General features: G+C 38.4%; 1 protein-coding gene across 1 annotated transcript in view; it reads right to left on the bottom strand.

Moving 5' to 3' along the window:
- Positions 1-17,035, bottom strand: part of FSTL5 (follistatin like 5) — a gene marked incomplete at its 3' end in the record, with an annotated part of 780,165 nt that extends 763,130 nt beyond the window's left edge. Inside the window, exon 1 of the mRNA XM_004708783.2 lies at positions 16,695-17,035. The remainder of the gene's footprint in view (positions 1-16,694) is intronic.
- Between the last annotated feature and the right edge of the window lie 1,530 nt (positions 17,036-18,565).

The following is an 18,565-nucleotide window of genomic DNA, read 5'->3' as shown; positions in this document are numbered from 1 at the left end:
AGTGGGGGGAAGGAAGCACCCAAGAACTAGAGGAAAGCCGGATGTTTCATTGGTCCTATACTGCACCCTGACTGGCTCATCTCTTCCCTGTGACCCCTCTGTGAGGGGATGTTCAATTGTCTACAGATGGGCATTGGGTCTCCACTCCATGCCCCCCCCCCACCCATTCACATTGGGTATGATTTTGTTCTGGGTCTTAGATGCCTGATACCTGATCTCATCGACCCCTCATGATCACACAGGCTGGTGTGCTCTTCCATGTGGGCTTTGTTGCTTCTCAGCTAGATGGCCTATTGTTTATCTTCACGCCTTTAAGACCCCAGATGCTATATCTTTTGATAGCCGGGCACCATCAGTTTTCTTCACCACATTTGCTTATGCACCCTTTTTGTTTTCAGTGATCCTGTCGGGCAAGTGAGCATCACAGAATGCGAGATTATAGAACAAAGTGTTCTGGTGTTAAGGGAGTACTTGAGTCGAGGCCCAATATCCATCTACAACCTTAATTCTTAACATATAGAGATTAGTACATAGTTCTATTTCCCTCTCAATATATATAGATATATTTACATATGTGCATACCCGTATTTAGACCTCTATGAATGTCCTTTGCCTCCTGTTCCTTTTACTTTCCTCTTGTCCCACCCTCATGTTCGGTCTTCATTCAAGTGTAGTAATTCCTCGCTGCTACATTGCCCTTTGATTAAGCCCCACTAGGCATCCTATACCCTTAGAAAATATTTTAATTGATGGCAGTTAGACAAACTTTAGGAAATTAAAAAATTCCATAGCCTAGATTTCAACTGTATAATCCATCATTGTCTATAATCTTGGAAATTCAAGAGATGCTAAAGTTGCATGTATTTTACTTGAGAACATATGTCTTTACCAGGAAAAAAATGTGTCTTTATTGACTATTTTAGATATCGGGGAAAAAAATAGCTTACATGAAAAATAAGAATTAAAACTGCAGGATTCTTAATACACAGCATCCTGGCTTTATGAGCCAGAGAAAGGCCCATATGTGAATCCTACGCTTGACAATGTGGTCTTTAATCTCCCAGCCATCCTTAGTCTCTGCCTCAGTTCTATCTAATTGGTGCTTACAATGATACTCAAGGCAAACAATTTACCAATGAACCATGGCTACTAGTACTGTCTGAGAGTTTATACCTCATTTATTCTATAAAACCAAGCTAAAATTATCTTAAGTAACTGATCAAGGTTACAGAAAAAAAATGTGCACCACAGAAAGTACTTCAAAGAACAAATATTAAAGTGTCACGTTCACTACTAAGTAAATACAAGTATAAATGCTGTAACATCTATTCCTGAGGTAAAATTTTAAAATATTTCTAACCAGTACATCAATTCCTAGAGGCATCTTATCAAAAAACAAATGTTAAAAATGAATTGTAGCACGTATTTCAAGTGTGTAGATCAGTGGGTATTTGTATACAAATGTTATGCCAAACGAGAACAAGTTGTATGTGAATCCTATTAAAATTCTGAATTTTAAAATGATCTCAAAAATTGCATGTTAAACACGGAGTGTATTAAGCGATACTATCACAGTGAAGCAAATTTAAAAATCACATAAAAGCTGTTATTTTTCAATAATGCACATGCTTAGTAGTTCACTCATCTAATATGGTTAAGCAGTCTGAAAACTTTCTGATATATAGAAAAGAAATTTAAATTTTTCATTGGAACACATGCTTTAAATTAACTACTTTTAGGTTTTTATCAGGACTTTTAGTTATTTATTTTTATAATATTTTTAGAACTTCTAAATTGCATCTAGCAAATTCCCAGTCAAAATTAGCCTGAGACAATGGCCAGTTTCAAATCGATAATATACAAAAATAGGAGACATGTTTCTGTGTAGAAAGTGGCTAAATGAAATGATCAGATCTACAAACTAGCTTCTGAAAACTGACACACTTCAGTTCTACCCTAGTTCCGACAGTTTGAAAGGTTGCTGCTTTTCGTGATAGAACAGAAAGACATCTATATTGTCAAGAGCTCTTCTAAGATGCAATATGTTTAAGTTAAGGTGAAACATCTCAAAGTAGGAGCCCACGTATTTTCTTATAACCGTATCAGATTTAATTTAAGCTCTCTGGAGTCTTCTAGGAGCTTCTTGGATACAAGCTATCTTACTTTCTTCTAAGTATTGGATCAAGAATCCTGCTTTAAGATCAAAGCACAGACTAATGAGGAAGACACAGAACAATGGAAGTTTGAGTGCAACACAGTGGTTCTCTGTCACGTTCAAACCATATCTACCTAATGACGTTTTTTAATAAATGGGATACAGACATTTAGAAAGAAAGTATGAATGTTCTTCAACGACTTAAATGATTGTACATTCCACAACCTCAAAAATGCAATATTGCATTTAAAAATAGCTTTGTTTCCTATTCCAAAGACTATTAAAAAATAAATAAAAACAAAAAGCATGGTGGCATTAGAAAACTAGTATCAAATTCTCTTCAGTGTGTTTGAGCTACTCTATTGATTTGTAATCAGTTGTTAACCTAACTGAGAAATTCGGCAAAACATACAATTAAAGACAGGTCCAGTCGAGCGCTAGCATTGAGAGCAATTTTCACAGCCGGGCACATGGTTCTACTCTAGACATTGTCAATTACATTGTATGATTTGTGCACAGGCAGAGAGCCAAACCTCAGGGCAGCCTGTCACCCTCCTCAGGCCTCAGGAATCATAGGGAAGTCGGAAACTAGCCAAATGTTTACTTACTTGACATTTTGTTCTCATGAATTCTATACATGTCGATTGAAAATATAAAGCATTTTCTATATATGTGTGTCTTCCAGTTTTATCTTAATTCATTATGGCTTATGGGATTGTCCAAAAAGCACTGTCACAGTTTGTTCTGTCAAGCCTCTTGTTTTCTAAATGTACTGTGTTGAGACTCTGCCCAAGGACTGAAATTTTGTGAGTTCTAGTATTAAATTTATTTTATAAAGTAGTGAATGTATTTTTATTATTATTTTCTTTGGGGTTGCTTTATGTGAACTGATATCATACTTTTCAAAAGTAGAACACAACTGCATAATAAAATGTGACACTGTTCCTCAAGCATGTGTACAGTCCCAGTTTAATCATTTTCAGTCACCTGATAATGGAGCATTGGTGATGTAAGGGTTAAGCGTTGGGCTAACAGCAAAATAAGCAGTTCAAAATCACCTGTGGCTCCATGGAAGAAAAAACGAGGCTTTCTACACCCTGAAAGGTTACAGTCTCAGAAACTCACAGGGGCAGTTCTTCTACTCTGTCCTAAGGGTAATTATGAGTCGTAATCAACTCAATGGCAGGGAGGTTTTGCTGTTGTTTGGTTGAACAATAGCATGAGGAGCACTGATAACTTAGTGATTAAGTGCCAGCTTGCTAACTAAGAGGTCAGCAATTTGAACCCATCAGCCACTTATCATGAGACACAAGTGGTGCTCTGCTTCCATAGGGTTTTAGTCTCAGAAATCATAGAAAAGTGTTCTTCTGTGTGCTATAGGGACACTAAAGATTTAAATAGACCCAAGTTCCAGGGGTAATAATGCCATAGTTGGGGTAATAATGGATTGTTTTATTTAAATACTATTTTATGGAACCACTGTCTACATGAAACCTAGCTGAATACCTTTAAAAAAATTAATGCGAGCATGTGAATATCTAAAATAATAAACAGAGTTCACAAAGTACAAAGTTGATTCTCAGAAATTAGTTTAAAATACTCTTCATAATGTGTTTTAAAGTGGATATTTTACCTGATTTATACATTTTAAAAATGTTATAATAACAAACTAAAGCAAAGTGAAAAGTTAGGTTTCATTAATAAGGAAATTCAAATAATTACACCTGTTCATTCATATGAGTTGTGAGTAAGTATAAAGTTACCAATATAAGCTCACTGTAGAGGATTTTAAGACATCACATTAAATCTAGGTATTTTACTCATAGTTACTTTCATAAGTAGATGTTCAACATTGAACGTCCTTCACCCTAAAGAAATTTCATTCCTATTGGCTGATAAGGTGTTTGTTAAAGCCCTGGAATTTTCCATTATTACCTTCCTCAAAATTGGTATTGTAACTAAAAGTATATCATTTCATATAACCTTAGAATACTGTAAGTTGTGTTACATTCAATACACAGAAGCTAATTAAGGGATCGGCCTGCTATCCCAAAGGTCAGCGGTTGGAAGCCAGCAGCTGCTGCAGGAGGAGAAGAAGGCTTTCTTCCCACTCTGGTGAAGAATTCCTCTAAGAGACCCACAGGGGCTATTCTACCCTGTCCCATCTGCTCACTATGAGTGGGAATTGACTGATTGACTAAGCGAGTTGTTGGTTTTCAGAATGGCAAATCACTGTTCCTTAAAATAACACCTATATTTTCAGTCTTATACCAATCAGTATTTATTTAACCTATTTTCCTCTTAATTAACACTTATCAATGCCAGATGCCTAAGTATTCTTTAGTAGTTTGTTTGTTGCCTTTCTTTCTACAGAGACACAAGAACAGGGAAAATCTCCCATCTTTCCCTTCAATTCCTAGCAACTAAAATAAGCATCTTAAATATAGTAAGTACTCAGTAAGTATTTATCGAGTACATTATTGTAGTATAACATCATTTCAATGATTTTAAGGAACTAATTGTCTGTTTTGGTTAGGGGGCATCCCGTCCGTCCGTTCTGACTTCTAACTGCCGGATGAGAAAGAAGAAAATGCCGCCCAAACACTGCTCCCTCACCCGGTGGGTGAGGTGTGACCACCTTGTGGCAGCCACGATGGAAGGCCTTCTCCACGCCCCCCACCCCCTCTCCCGACAGATAGCATGGATGAAAGGCATGAAATGAAACCTCATCGCCCTGCCCTCTCAGGTGCATTCTGAGTACTCCCAAGTCAAATTTATTTATTCTCTGGCAGTCCATGGAACGTTTCATAGACTTCGCCATCATCACGATTCAAGTTCAGCAGCTCTCCTATCGTCTTCCTTATTCATTGTTCAACTTTCCCGTGAATACGAGGGGATAGAAAGCATCACGGCTGGGGTCAAGTCACCTTAGTAACATCTTCCAAGTAAAATCCCTGTTCTTCAACATTTTGAATAGGTCTTATTTAAATAGATAAGCAAGGTCTTGTTTGTAAAGACAAATGTCTTATTTATAAAAATAACTAACATTGGCTTATGGATTAATTTAGTTGTTTAATTTTTAATTGAGTATTTTCTGCACAGTTAAATTTAATATCTTATTGTATCCTAAGTGCTGATCCTAATTCTTAGTAATCATTAGACAAAAGACCGAGCAGAATTCTTAGTACCACATATGTGGCATTCCTTTAAAGGGAACATTCGTTTCCCTTGTGCTTTCTTTAAAAAAGTAAACATTTTACGTACTCCTTGCAGTGTTCTTAAAGAGAAAATGGAATTTATACTTTTTGTCTTTCATATCATTTTCCTGACATCTGTAAATCAAAATATTAAAAATAAATTTCTGATTTTAGGGAAGGAATTTATGCTATAAAACACCCATCATAAGATGTTCTTTTGCCCAGGGAACAAAGAGGAAAAAGAAAATAGGAATATTAAAACATCAAACTTAAAACTTTGAACCATACTTATCAACATAAACGTATTTCACACAAGCACAACACTATGTTTTCGCGTGATCCTGAGGAGCAAAGAGGCAAGACTTCGTCTGACATACTTTGAATACACCGTCAGGAGGCACTAGTCTCTGGAGAAGGCCCTCCGGCTTGGTCCAGTGGAGGGCCCTCACTAAGAGGGGTTGACGCAGAGGCTGCGACAATGGACCCAAGCGTTGGCTCGATCGTGAGGACGGCACAGGACACGGCGATGGTTCCTGCTGACGCGCCGGGGCTGCTAGGTGTCGTAACTGACTCAATGGCAGTGACCCAATGCACTGCCATCCATGAAGGGGTTCACGAAACAAAAAGAATGTTCTCTGGCAAAGACTGAACAAGATAGGCACATGAAATAAATTCAAACTATGACATTTTTGTTTTAGAGTTTGGTTTTCACCAATAGAAGGAGTTATAAAGTACAAGGGAATTTGAAATTACTTTAAAATAAGAGCCTAAATACCCTTAAAAACCTAAAAGCGATGGCAGACTGAGTGTACAGTTCAGATAATAAATGTTGGAGAGAGAGAAGAACTCAATGGGACCACATTAGTGAAGGAAAACTCAAATGTTCAAGTGGAACTTTAAGCAGCTTTGACAGGTGGAATTCTACAGTGGCAGCCACAGGTCCCAACTCTTGTATATTGCCTCTCTTGACGTGTAGGAAGGGTTTCTGCTTTGCTTCTGACCAGAACATAGAAAAGGTCACGGGTTTTATTCTCTATGATTGTATCACCTCTGATGTTTAATACTGAGAAATTGGAAAGATATCATTTAAATGCCACTGTACTTGCTTTTGGTATGTAAATAGGGAGATTATCATAGCTGGGTTGGGTTTAATCAGGTGAACACTTTGAAGGAGTCACTGTCTAGAGGTCAGTGGCGCCAAAGGAAAACACTGGCGATCGACTTCCCTAAAGATTGCATCCTAGAACACCTTGTTGTGTCGTTGCTACTTTGTCACTAGGGGTTGCTGAAAATCAACTCCATTGCACCTAAGGATAATAGCATAAAGGTCCACAACGGAAGAAGTCAAAGAGTGACCTCCTGAAAATGAACAAGCCCACTTCCAGGAGTTCTCTACAGCTTTAAGGAAACAAATCCTTCCAACAACCTGCCAACAACCACACCGGCTTGCAAAGGCAGCATGACCATCAGGTTAGACCCGAAACCAGGCCACAATTTTGACCCCACTAAGGAGGATCCAACTAAACTCGACACATGACCAGTGGAGAACAAGAAGTTAAAAATGTTCAAGTGTCCAGCTGGTTGGTGATTTTTATGCCATGGTAGAAAAAAAGTACACTAGATTTCAAAAGATAGCTATACAGTATGAAAAAGCACAACATTTATTGCAATAGACATTATGGAGCCTGTGAAAAGCACAGAATAGCACAACCTGTTTACCATATTGCAAAACTGGAATAGGAACAGAGAATTGGGATCTAGCCTGGGATTCCTGAAAATACATTTCAGACACAGCTCTGAATTTATCTAGAGGAAGGAAATCATGCTTATATTTTGGCTCATTTCTTTCTGTCTGCAGACTACACATAAGAGAATATTGGGATATAGATCAACACCCTGCATGATACAGAGTGAATGCAGAATTCCAGTTTAATGTAGGATAGAAAGTAAATTCACTGATGATTCCTGAGCAGTGACATTCAAAATTTACTTTAATCCAGAGAAAGCTGGAAAAGATATGAGACATAAATCAAAAGAGCATAGTGACCAAAATTACGTAGTATCACACCAACCTTGAGTTGATTCCTAGCTCTGGAAATTATTTATTGTGTGACTTTGGGCAACATCACTTTTATATAGTAGCTCATTTATATATTTAACTCACATGATCTTCAGTGTATTCAGTAAAACAATGTTCCCAAGTCAACAGAGTGCACAGTGTATAATAAATCATTATTTTACTAAGTTACTGCATGCAATCTGTAAGAATATAGTACACATCATATCTCTACTGTAGGTGTCATCTAACTTAGGAAAATGCTGCAGGGTTAAAATGTCTGAATTTTCAGACCCAGGTGACTGGAATGACAGTGTGTCACTAACTAACAGGCACACAAATGAGGATGGGGATGGTTAGGGATGAGATGAGGAGTTCAGCGGAGTCTGTGTTGTCACTTTGGAATCAGAGTTCAGATGTCCAGCAGAACTTTGAACATCCATGAACGGAGTTCAGATTAGGTTCGGGACAATGAAAGACCTTTGAGGAGATGAGGATGTTGGTTGGAAAGAAGAGACTTCATGCAGGGTTCCACAGAAAATGAGCAGCAGTCAGTTGGATGAACACGAAGCATGATCATACAGAAATTCCATGATTAAAATCGGTCACACTAGGTTTCACATAGCAGATAAGTAAAGTGTTTAACAAAGGGCTCCACTACCTTTTAACTTTCAATAGAACTTTCTCCACAAATCAAACTTTTCTATCCCCTTTGGGTTTAATTTAACAAGGACAACCCAAACCTTAAATAATAGTGATTCACTAGGGAATCTGATGCAACTCTATGGCTCACCTGTGAATTACGTGATAATTACTGCCACCGGTACACACTTCTTTCTCTGCTAATCTAAACACCATATGAAAACAAAGACCTTCGACCACAAGCCAATATTTCCCTCTGTGCCTCAAATAAAAAAAAGAACCAATAAAATAGAACATTTAATATTTTTTAAAATACACCAAAGATCTACCATAGATCATCTCTGCTTTCCCAAAGTAGTAGATACAATAAATACGGAAAATGACAAACGTCAGCAAGAACATTAGAGGAAATAAGTGCAGATGTTGATAACAATAACTTGGGTCAGTAATAAATATGGTTTTTTCTCAGAAAAACTACATATATTGAGAAATGCTTAATTTATCAATACTAGAACAATAAATGATTTTATTAGGCTGAAAGATGCAAACCGTGTGTCTAAAATGTTTCACTGAAATTCCAAATAAATCATTTTATTGGAAATCCATATATACTTTTTGTCTGTTGATAGAATTATTAGTGGTGGGGTTTCCTATTTTCCAGCACAGATGGTCAAAAGAAAACCAAAGAATGAAGCTGAGATAAGAATAAAGTTGAAATATATTCTTTTCTCTAAGCTTCACTGAATTGTCAAAAGCAGAGTACCTTTAATGAACACCTTGGCGGTGGGGTCAGCAGCATTTGTTCTGAAATAAGGGTGGAGGAGATCTAAGGACTCCAACACGTGGCGTGTGTGTCCGACTAGAGCTGGGGTGCACTGGGCTTTCTGGGACTTGGTTTTTGAAGGTGGATAGCGAGGCCTGTCTTTCAAAAGGGCACTGGGTGGCCTCAAATTCCATCCTTTCAATGAGTACTCAAGTACTCATTGTACTTTAACCGTTCAGGGACCCCTAATGCTTAACTAATCCAAAATCACACCTCTGGCTTCAAGTTAACTCTGACCCACCAGGGACCTCTATAAGGGTTCACATACTGGAGATCTTTACAGGAGGAAAGCGTGCACTCTTTCTCTCACCGGGCAGCTGGTGGGTTTGATCAACTGTTGTTTCCAGTCCATCCTTAACCACAGTGCCACCGTGGCTTTGTAATGCCTAAAGAGTGCAAGATGAATATCTTCCCAAGCATGAAATTAGATTTTCTATAACATTTGCTTACATCCTAATATTTCTATCAAGACATATCTCACATCATATCTCCCTTTACACACCTTCAAAAGTGACTAGAAATTCACTTTCCTCCAATATTTCAGGTACATTTTATTTGAATTGTTTATTCAGTTGCTTCTTTTTGTCTTTCTGTTTTCTTATGGGAACCTGTAATACCCTATCTCTTCAAAATCTGAAGAGCCTTTGTAGCCTTCTTGCTTAACCTAAAATGTCTCTATATTCTAAATGTTTCTCTTGTTCACTGTCAAAACAAGGCATTACACTCCCCCTCCCACCGCCCCCACAGTATTGCAGGCGATGAACTGTACACCTGCTTTTTTCTAGCTTGTGCACTTGTGTAGTGTGCACTTGTTTTATGCTAGCTTGTTCTGCAGTTTATTTCTCATACCCTACAGTAGTGGCTCTCAGCCTTCCTCATGCCACACCCTTTCATACAGTTCCTCATGTGGTGGTGATCCCCCAGCCATAAAATTATTTTCGTTGCTACTTCATAACTGTAATTTTGCTACTGTTATGAATCAGGCGACCCCTTGTGAAAGGGTCGTTTCAAAGGGCCGCTGCCCTAGATGCATCCCAAACTTCACTTCTTACCTATTTCTAAATTTCAGAAGTGGTAAGTTAAGATTGCATTTAAGTGTGATTGTTAAATAAACGGAAGGACTGATTGTTGGAAGTGACATTTTACAGTGGCGTCTGCATGCAGTTTCTCTTAATGTGTAAATGATAATAAAGCTTATATTGACGTTCACTATCTGCCAAATCAAAAGCCAAATCTGCTGCTATTGAACTGATTCCGACTCATGGTGACGTCCTGTGTTAGAAAGTAGTACTGATCTGTACTTAGCATCCTTGGCTAGCATATTTATGGAAATGTATCACTAGGCCTTACTTTTCTTTTCAAATGGTGGCACCTAGGTGAGTGTGAACCAAAATCTTCGCATAAATGGAGCAAAAGATGTTTGTGTTATCCAGGAGCCCCTCTATGTCCTGAGCCTTGTTATAAGAATACACATTTAATCATTGCATCACTAAATACCGGCACCAAATCCACCGCTGCGGAGAAGATTCCACCTCGTCACACCCTGTAATGCAGTGTAGAACTTGCTCCACAGGGCTTTCTAGGGTTTAATTCTTTACAGAAGCAGACCGCCTCAGCTTTCTACTGCAGAGTAGCCATGGGATTCAAACCACTGACCTTTCATTTAACAACCCAGTGCTTAAACCACTGCACTACCAGTGGCTCTTGATCGAACAATTAAAAGATCTAAAGGTGAAACAGTAAAGCAAGGAAAGTACAGCTTCCTTCACATGATCAATCCATTTAGATAAGGACTGAGGACCAAGTTCAGAGGGGTCAGCAAAGAAGAAATAGTGACAGGAAACAGAGAAAGTGGGGTAAAGGCTGCTTCATGATGGGGATGAAACACAATACGTACGAACTATTAAATGGAAAACGGATTTGCTCTGTAAACATTCACCCCATTCACAATAAAATGGCTTTCGTTCTTTTCAATACAGCCATTGACAATCCATTGACTGACATAACGGGGATCACCGTGAATTGCAGAGATCTGATGGCAAGTCTATATGTTATTAATAATGAGATCACATAATGTAACTTGAGTTTTCTCACATTAAACACAGAGAAAAAATTTAAGACTTTAAGAATGGTATTCTAAACTATACATATTAAAGAGCACATGTCATAATGTCATCATGAATTAATAATTAAGAAACTGACTTGGCAGAAGTAATAATGCCACATTTAATTAAGAGAGTTACACAGAAAATCAGCCTAGCTATGAGTAAGGCACACCTACTGAAGTCTGAAACTTTGAACGACAGAGAGATGCTCTAGTGCGCAGCCTCAAGAGCGATGAGTTTGGTTGGTTCGCCCTATCTCCCTGTCGCTAGCTGTGTCTCCTGCAGCAGGGAGAGGAACTTTTGCTTTTGGCTGGTTTGTTTCACTTGAGTTTCTGCCTTTTCCTAGCTAAAATGAGGATAATATGTCTTATTTCACATGTTTATGTCAATGTTCAATATTAACTAATAAAATAATTATGAATATAATAATTATGTGGAAATGTAACTAATACATACATATAATACTGATGTGGAAATATAAAAATAACTATTGCTTTCTCGCTCCTCTTCCTACATGAACATGCTACTCCAAGCTTGAAGACGTAAAACTCAAATATCAGTAGGAACTCTATCAGGAGGCAGCAAATGTTTTGATTACTAGCAACTAATTTTTCTTCAGAAAAAATGAGTAGAAGGGCATTTCCAATTCAAATGGAAGCATTCAGAGTTTCGGCGGCACGATGGTCAAGAGGAAGGAGCATAGATAGCAACCCTGGGGCAGGCAGGCATTTGTCTGATGTGAGTCCGGCCCTTTACTGTCAGGGAGCTAGGAGGAAATAAGGTCTTGGTGGTCATTAAAATAATATCTAATGTGTTTTTGGAAGTTATCCAACCATGAATGACAAATTGTCTCCATTTCATCATCATCTTTGGGGAATCTAGATCAGACCTGTATGTAGTAACTGCTACCCAATGTAACGGTGTAAGTCTTTCTTTGTACTCTGGCTCTACTGAAAGAGAAAAGGTGCCACTAAGGTATGTTTCTCTTCATTGTCAATTATAATAAATACAGTTAAATAAAACTCAAAGAAAAAAAGCATATTCAAGTCTTTTGGTTTTGCTTCAGAATCTGCCAGCCGTGCTATGAACTACTTAGAAGTTGGAAAAATATTCTCTGTGTTGACATGCAAATGAGCTCACAAAGCAACCACCTTGCCTTGGAGATTTACATAATGTAATACCAAAAGCCACACTAAATTAACATGAATTACTTGGTTTTAAAGAAAGAGAGTTCAGTGTGAAGCTCCGCTCCTTCCCACAGTTCATCATGTTTGTTCCTGGGAACACTGACACACAAGGAACAAGCACAAACACACACATGAGATATAGGCACATCTTGGCTCTGTACATGTCTAACATTATTACACTAAGATAGCAGAGATGTAAAGCGCACGTCTCTCTGATAGGCAGTAGCTTTCAGAACCTTTATCAGAAATCATATTTGTTCAAAACAAATGTAGGGTTTTAATCTCAAGTAGGCCAACATTCATGTAGTTACTTATTCTTGGCAATTTTTTTCTTCCAATTGCCCCTTCCCTTGCCAAAACTTCTGACCCACATTCCCATGCCAAAAAAAAAAATAGGTGTGTGATCAAACAGAGTAACCTAAATAAAATATAGTGATACTTAGAAGGCATATTTTCCACTTAAAAGTACATGGTTTCACAAGTTTTATAAACTACTTTTATATTAAATAGTATTTCCAAAGCACTTATCACCATTGTAATTTTCTATTCAAGAAGAATCTAGCAAAAAGTAAGTGAATATATGTGTGTGTATGCAAGTCTGAAGGTCTATGTGTGTGTATGTATACGTCGTTGCCTTCGTGTGATATTGACTCCTAGTGACCCTGTAAGACAATGCAGAACTGCTCCGTGGGGTTTCTTGGACTGTGGAACTTTACTGCAGCAGATAACCTCATCTTCCTCCCATGGGGAAAGTTGGTTTGAACTGCCAACCTTATTGTTAGCAGCCCGCCACTGAACCTACTGCAGCACACCACGGATAAATATATACATGAAACTCACTGCCTTGGAATTGATTCTGAAGCCTTCAACATCATTCAAAAGTTCACGGGAAAATGCGACTAACAGATAATACAATGTTTCCATGAAAATTGTAGGCCCTTTCATTCACACACACAGTGACAGACATATAAATCACCAACACATATACAAAAGTCCAACTCTCATTACATTATTGATACTGTTGTTTGACACAGTGATATCATTGCATCATCGATACTATTGTTCAATTATTTCTCTTTCAGAAAACTCATATAAGACTCACTGGAATGCAAACTCTCTCAAAAAACTGTCTTAAGAATTATAATAATATTCACCTTTACACCTCGGTGATTTAAAGCACTGAGGGACCAATCGGTGTGTTGTGTGGTTACCTATTTAATTGGAAAAGTGGGATTTTCCACTGGGTCCCTTCAGATCACCTTAAGTAGATTATGCCCAAGGGACATGGTAGGTGTTGAAGCAGAACATGATTAAGTCTGTTTGGTAAGGGATAATTGGTTATATGGATGCTAGAATGATGCTAAGACAGGAAGCTTGTTTTTTTTTCTTTTGAACTTTATATTATGCTAAAAAGACAAAAGAAAAAATACTAGGATGCCAATTTCAGATAAATATGAAGGACTATTGAGAGCATATTAATAAAGTCTTTTGATCTCCATAAATGAGCATTTAACATTATTTAGCAAAAAGGCCATTATTCAGAGACAATTCCCAATAGTTTTTAGTGCACATAATCAGTTAAGTCTCATTTTCTAAAGTTTTGTTGTTATTATTATTATAAAAAATTTGCTTAGTATGTTTAAATGTTTCAGATTTATTATTGTCTGTTTTACATTCTACTGCAGATAGTAGTAAACAAAAACATGCAAAAATAACAACATATAATCTTTAAAACAGAAAATTCAAATTATATTACATTATCCCTAATCTTACCAGACATATATGGAAATTGATGTTATTTTTCAAGAAAATGAGGTTATTTGCCAGCATCATTTTATTAAATGTATATTTTAGCTCAATCAATGTACCTTAAAATTGATGTTAATAAATACAACAACATATGACATTAACATCTATTTCAGTATTTACTATAGAGAGTCCTGGCCAGAGTGCATTATCTCTTAGACATCTATACTATTACTTGGCTTCTGAAATGAAATGAATGCTTTAGCAAGCTAGCCAGTGTCATGCCATTGAATACTCCTTTGCATTTCCCATGAAGTTCAGGTCACTTTAAAGTACGGTCATCTTTTTCTAAGAGTGGTGAAAGAATGAATGAAGGGCCACCATCCTTGAATCTCTCAAAGCTGCTTTCCTGTTGGCAAGTTTATTAGTTTATGGTAGGAATCCCATTGCATGTCCAAATCATATAGCTTAAATGCTATGGTACAACTTGTAAAGAAAACCTTGTTTTACTTTTTTCTGGAGTAAAGTTTTAAAAAGATAAATGTGTGCATAAATGAGGGGCCATTCTTCTGGCATTTCAAATTTGAAATCCCACTGACCTTGTACCTGTTTCCTTGTCACAAGTAGTATATTTTAATTCTAGTGCATGTCCACCTAACTCTTACATTTCTTGAGGAAAAACAAACAAGCAAACACAATGGTAATTCAAGGTAACTGTTTACACGAGAACAAGAACATGTCTTTTAGAAAACTTTGGGCTAAAAGAAGTCAATAAGATACTCAACATTATCTGAGAGAATATAGTACTTTTGTCAGTTAGTAGGCTTCAAGTTAGTTAATTCTAAATTTTAAAATGAATGCTTAATAACAAAATGAACGCTGAAATCCAGAGAAGCCATAATTCCGTGTGCTTCCCATTTAACGCTCTGACTATGGATAAAGATATAATTCATTTTAAAAGGAGAATTTCATATGTTATTGAATTAGAAAATGGGTCTATACACCTTTGAAGGAGCCTGCTCAGCTTGAACTCCCTGACCTAATGTTGCTTCTGTCCTCCTTTCCCTCCGTCCCTCCTCAGCCTTCAAATATTTCTATGAATATGTAACATAAGATCACATGACTGACAAGAATCCTAAACAGGCCAGCTACATAAAGTAAAACATGGGGGGGCGGGGGGAGGAAAACAGGGGAGCAACTCAGATTTACATTAGAACTCTATTTTTGCATTTATTTTAACAATCAGGCACATGTATTAAGGTTGTATTATAAATAAAATGAAAAGCCTCCACCCGGGTGGCTATTATTTCAAATTATAAATTCTTAAAGCAAAAGTTGTCCTGGTTACTCTAGTGCAACTAGAATACAATATTTTATCATTTAAATGCATAAATATTTCACCATAGTTAATATCTGGAAAGTATAGCCCGAATCTGTTGAACAATACTTATTAAGTACGAAAACATGTTTCCACTTCATTCATTATTATAGTTAATATCATTTTTAGTCCAGACGTCTAACTGCAGTCTGAGCTCTCTCCCAGGAATATAAAGGAAAGTTTCGCTCCCCAGCCCATATTTCCCATCTATTATTTATACTTAATCTAATGTCACCGAATAATAAGTAGGTGGGAACATGAACAATTTGTCAGATAAACCACTATGGCTGTCCAAAGGAAGTCAGGAGGAAGTGATAAATACCAGGAACCCCAGATAACTTCTATCATATAATAATTGCTCACTCACTACTACAAGCACCGTTGAATGTTTCATTTTTGTAATTTTTGCCCTGAATTCTTTCTCCATACACACTTGGAGTGTGCTGGCAATTGACAAAAGGAACATAGCTTCAAAAGAAAATCCCCTAAGTAGAAAAAAAAAGCTTTCTGTAAAAAGCATTCAAGAGGTTAAACATTACTGAAATAGTGAGACATTTTCTCAGCCCACGCTTCCCAGTTCCATTCAATTACCAACAGAAGCAGCAACTAGAATACAAGCTAATACTGTATTATTAAATCAGAGCTTCCTGTTTACATACACTCTAAACTGAAGGATGGGGAGTGGATGGCATCTACTAATCAACAACAGAACTAGCAGCCCCCAACTGGCAGATATACATGACCTTGGGGTGGGGAATTCTCACATACTGAGTTTCACAAGTTAGGGGATTTTTTGGACTGACTGCATGTCAGCACATCCAACTGAACCCAGCATGATACAAATGCCTCGATCTCTAGCACTCTCCTTCCAAATGTGTGCAAAGAGCACTGCACTTGGCTTCGTGGTCTAAGCTTTTGCTACTGGGGGTTATATTAGCCAGAGATTAAACCATTCACACATGTTGTTTCCTTCTTAGATTGCTTTATTTTAAAGCAACTTTTTGGTTGGTTATTAATGCCAATTGCTAACATATCTAGGAGTTTTCATAAATGGCTCTGGTCCTTTAGCCATGCGGGAAGTGTGGCTTTACAAATATTTATATTTATAAAGCATGATGTGGCATGACACGCGGGCACACACACATAACTATCCACACACAAGCCCTTAAATTCCCCGCTAGAATTCTATGCATAGTCTTCAATAGATCCTCTTATAATAATTATGATAACAGCATTTAGCAATATAATTATTGCAAGCATTGCCAAAGGTCCTGTTTCAAATTATAAAAATGAGCATAAACTTCTCTTTAAATGATCACAGCATAACTTGTTTTTAAATTTTTTGGGTGGCAGTTGCCATTGCTTCCACACTTATAATCATTTATAACAATATTCTTTCTCTTACCTTATTTTAACAGTCAAAAAAGTCCCCCAGAAAGATTCCTAAAGGGTGTGGATAGATAAATCACATTTAAAAAGAAAAAAAAAGGGGGGGGGGGTGTAAATCAAAACACGCAGCTAAAATGATCGTCTTTGCTGGGAAAAGACCAACATAGTTAGGTCTAAAACTATAGAAATCGCCAAAGTCACGCCTGAATGGGCGTCCAGGTGGCAGACGGAAGACTCCCACGTCCAAGAGCCACACTCCTTTGTCAAGTTGATACGAGTCCTGCTGGTGAAGCGGGTCCCGCAGGACACAGAGGGTGCAAGAGGGCGTTGCCTCGAAGCGCTGGAGCGCCCAGCCCGCGTCCCAGGTTCAGCACCCTCCTCGCAGTGGCTCTCCTCACCTGCAGTTTGTCTCAGTCCCTGAACCAGGCTGATTCTCGCGCCTCCTCCCAAAGCAAGCGCTGCTGCCACTCTCTCGGGCGCCCCGCCCCCGCCATCTGACGTAACTCCTTTGCATATCAACGCCCTGAGAGGTGCGGGGCCGCCCCCTGCACTGGGCTGGTTCCTGGGGTCAGCTGCAACAATTGAGGCGACAGGATCCAAGCTTAGGTGCTGCGTGGGTTCCCTTGGACTTCAAGGTCCACTAGCCCCCGGTCCTGGATAGAACGACGGTCAACGCGTTCGGCGGCCTTGCAGGAGCCTTTGCTAGGACCCTGGCTTCTGCACACCCTCCTGAGCGCCGCTGCCGCGGCTCCCGCAGGAAGACCGGGTGGAGGCAGGGGGCAGTGGCCATCGGAGAGGTGGGGGCGCGTTGGGTGGGCCGGGGTGGATGGAATGAATCCACTCAATCGTTTTAAGAAAATACACGAACCTCCTGCCCTTGCTAGCCAAACTTTCCACTTTCTCTGGGGCTTATGTGGATGGGAAAGGCTGCCTGTTTGGTGTCCCTGTTCCGTTCCCTTGATTCTCTGAGCCGCTGGAGAGAGTCGCTGCGGCAGAAACTTGCTCCGGCCAAGAAGAGGAAGAAATAAAAATAATAATAAAATAAAATCAGGCTTGGAGCACTGGAAGGAAATGTGAAGGCTTGCAGTGCTTACCAACGTTTGTAAACGGAATCCTTTGTTGCTGGTTGTTAATGAACGCTACACACCACACATCAATCGTCTTGTCCCCACAACATGTTTTGTTCCCACATAATGTTCGCCCTTCCTTAGTCAGTGATTTAAGTACATCGCTGAGCTGAATAGAGCTGGAGATCGCAGGGTTAACAAATAATTTAATGATAATAAAAAGGGAAAGTTCTCAGTTTCAACTTCCACTGGCAAAAGCCTGAAGGTTATGCAGTATTTATTATGTCTAATATATCAATTTTTCCATGAAAGACAGGGGATGCTGGAAGCGTTCCATAGCCTTCAGCAATTCTCTCAGTTCATGTGATGTTCCTTATCCCTGTGAAACTCTAATGGCATTGACAGCATGAGAATGGGGGGTAAGCTATGCCAAACGCCAGTCTGCTGACACTTGTAAACAAACGCTTAATGAACTGAAAACGCGGAGCCTCCAGAAGGCTTCTGGATTCACATAGTACTACGTGTCTCACCTAGAACCACCACTGTGACTTATTGGTACAGCGAAACAGGCGTATAAAAATAAGTGTAAGCTTTCTTGATTGCATATAACAATTACCAGTTAAAACTTGTTTATTCAAGAGATTTCACAATATTGTTTTTCTTCAAAAATACTTAAATAATAATATTTGCCACATTATCTCAAAAGATTAATATACTTTTGAATTAAGTCTCCACCCTGATTCTGAGCAAATGATGTGTGTGAATGTGTGTGTGTGTGTGTGTTATTGGACTGTGATCTTCTCAAGGTCAGCTGTTTGAA

Source organism: Echinops telfairi, unplaced genomic scaffold (genome assembly GCF_000313985.2).
Source record: "Echinops telfairi isolate 266 unplaced genomic scaffold, ASM31398v2 ScPeMD7_5868;HRSCAF=6743_0, whole genome shotgun sequence".
Taxonomy (NCBI): Eukaryota; Metazoa; Chordata; class Mammalia; order Afrosoricida; family Tenrecidae; genus Echinops; species Echinops telfairi.
Note: the sequence above shows the minus strand (reverse complement) of the source record. Positions and strands in the feature narration are given on the sequence as shown.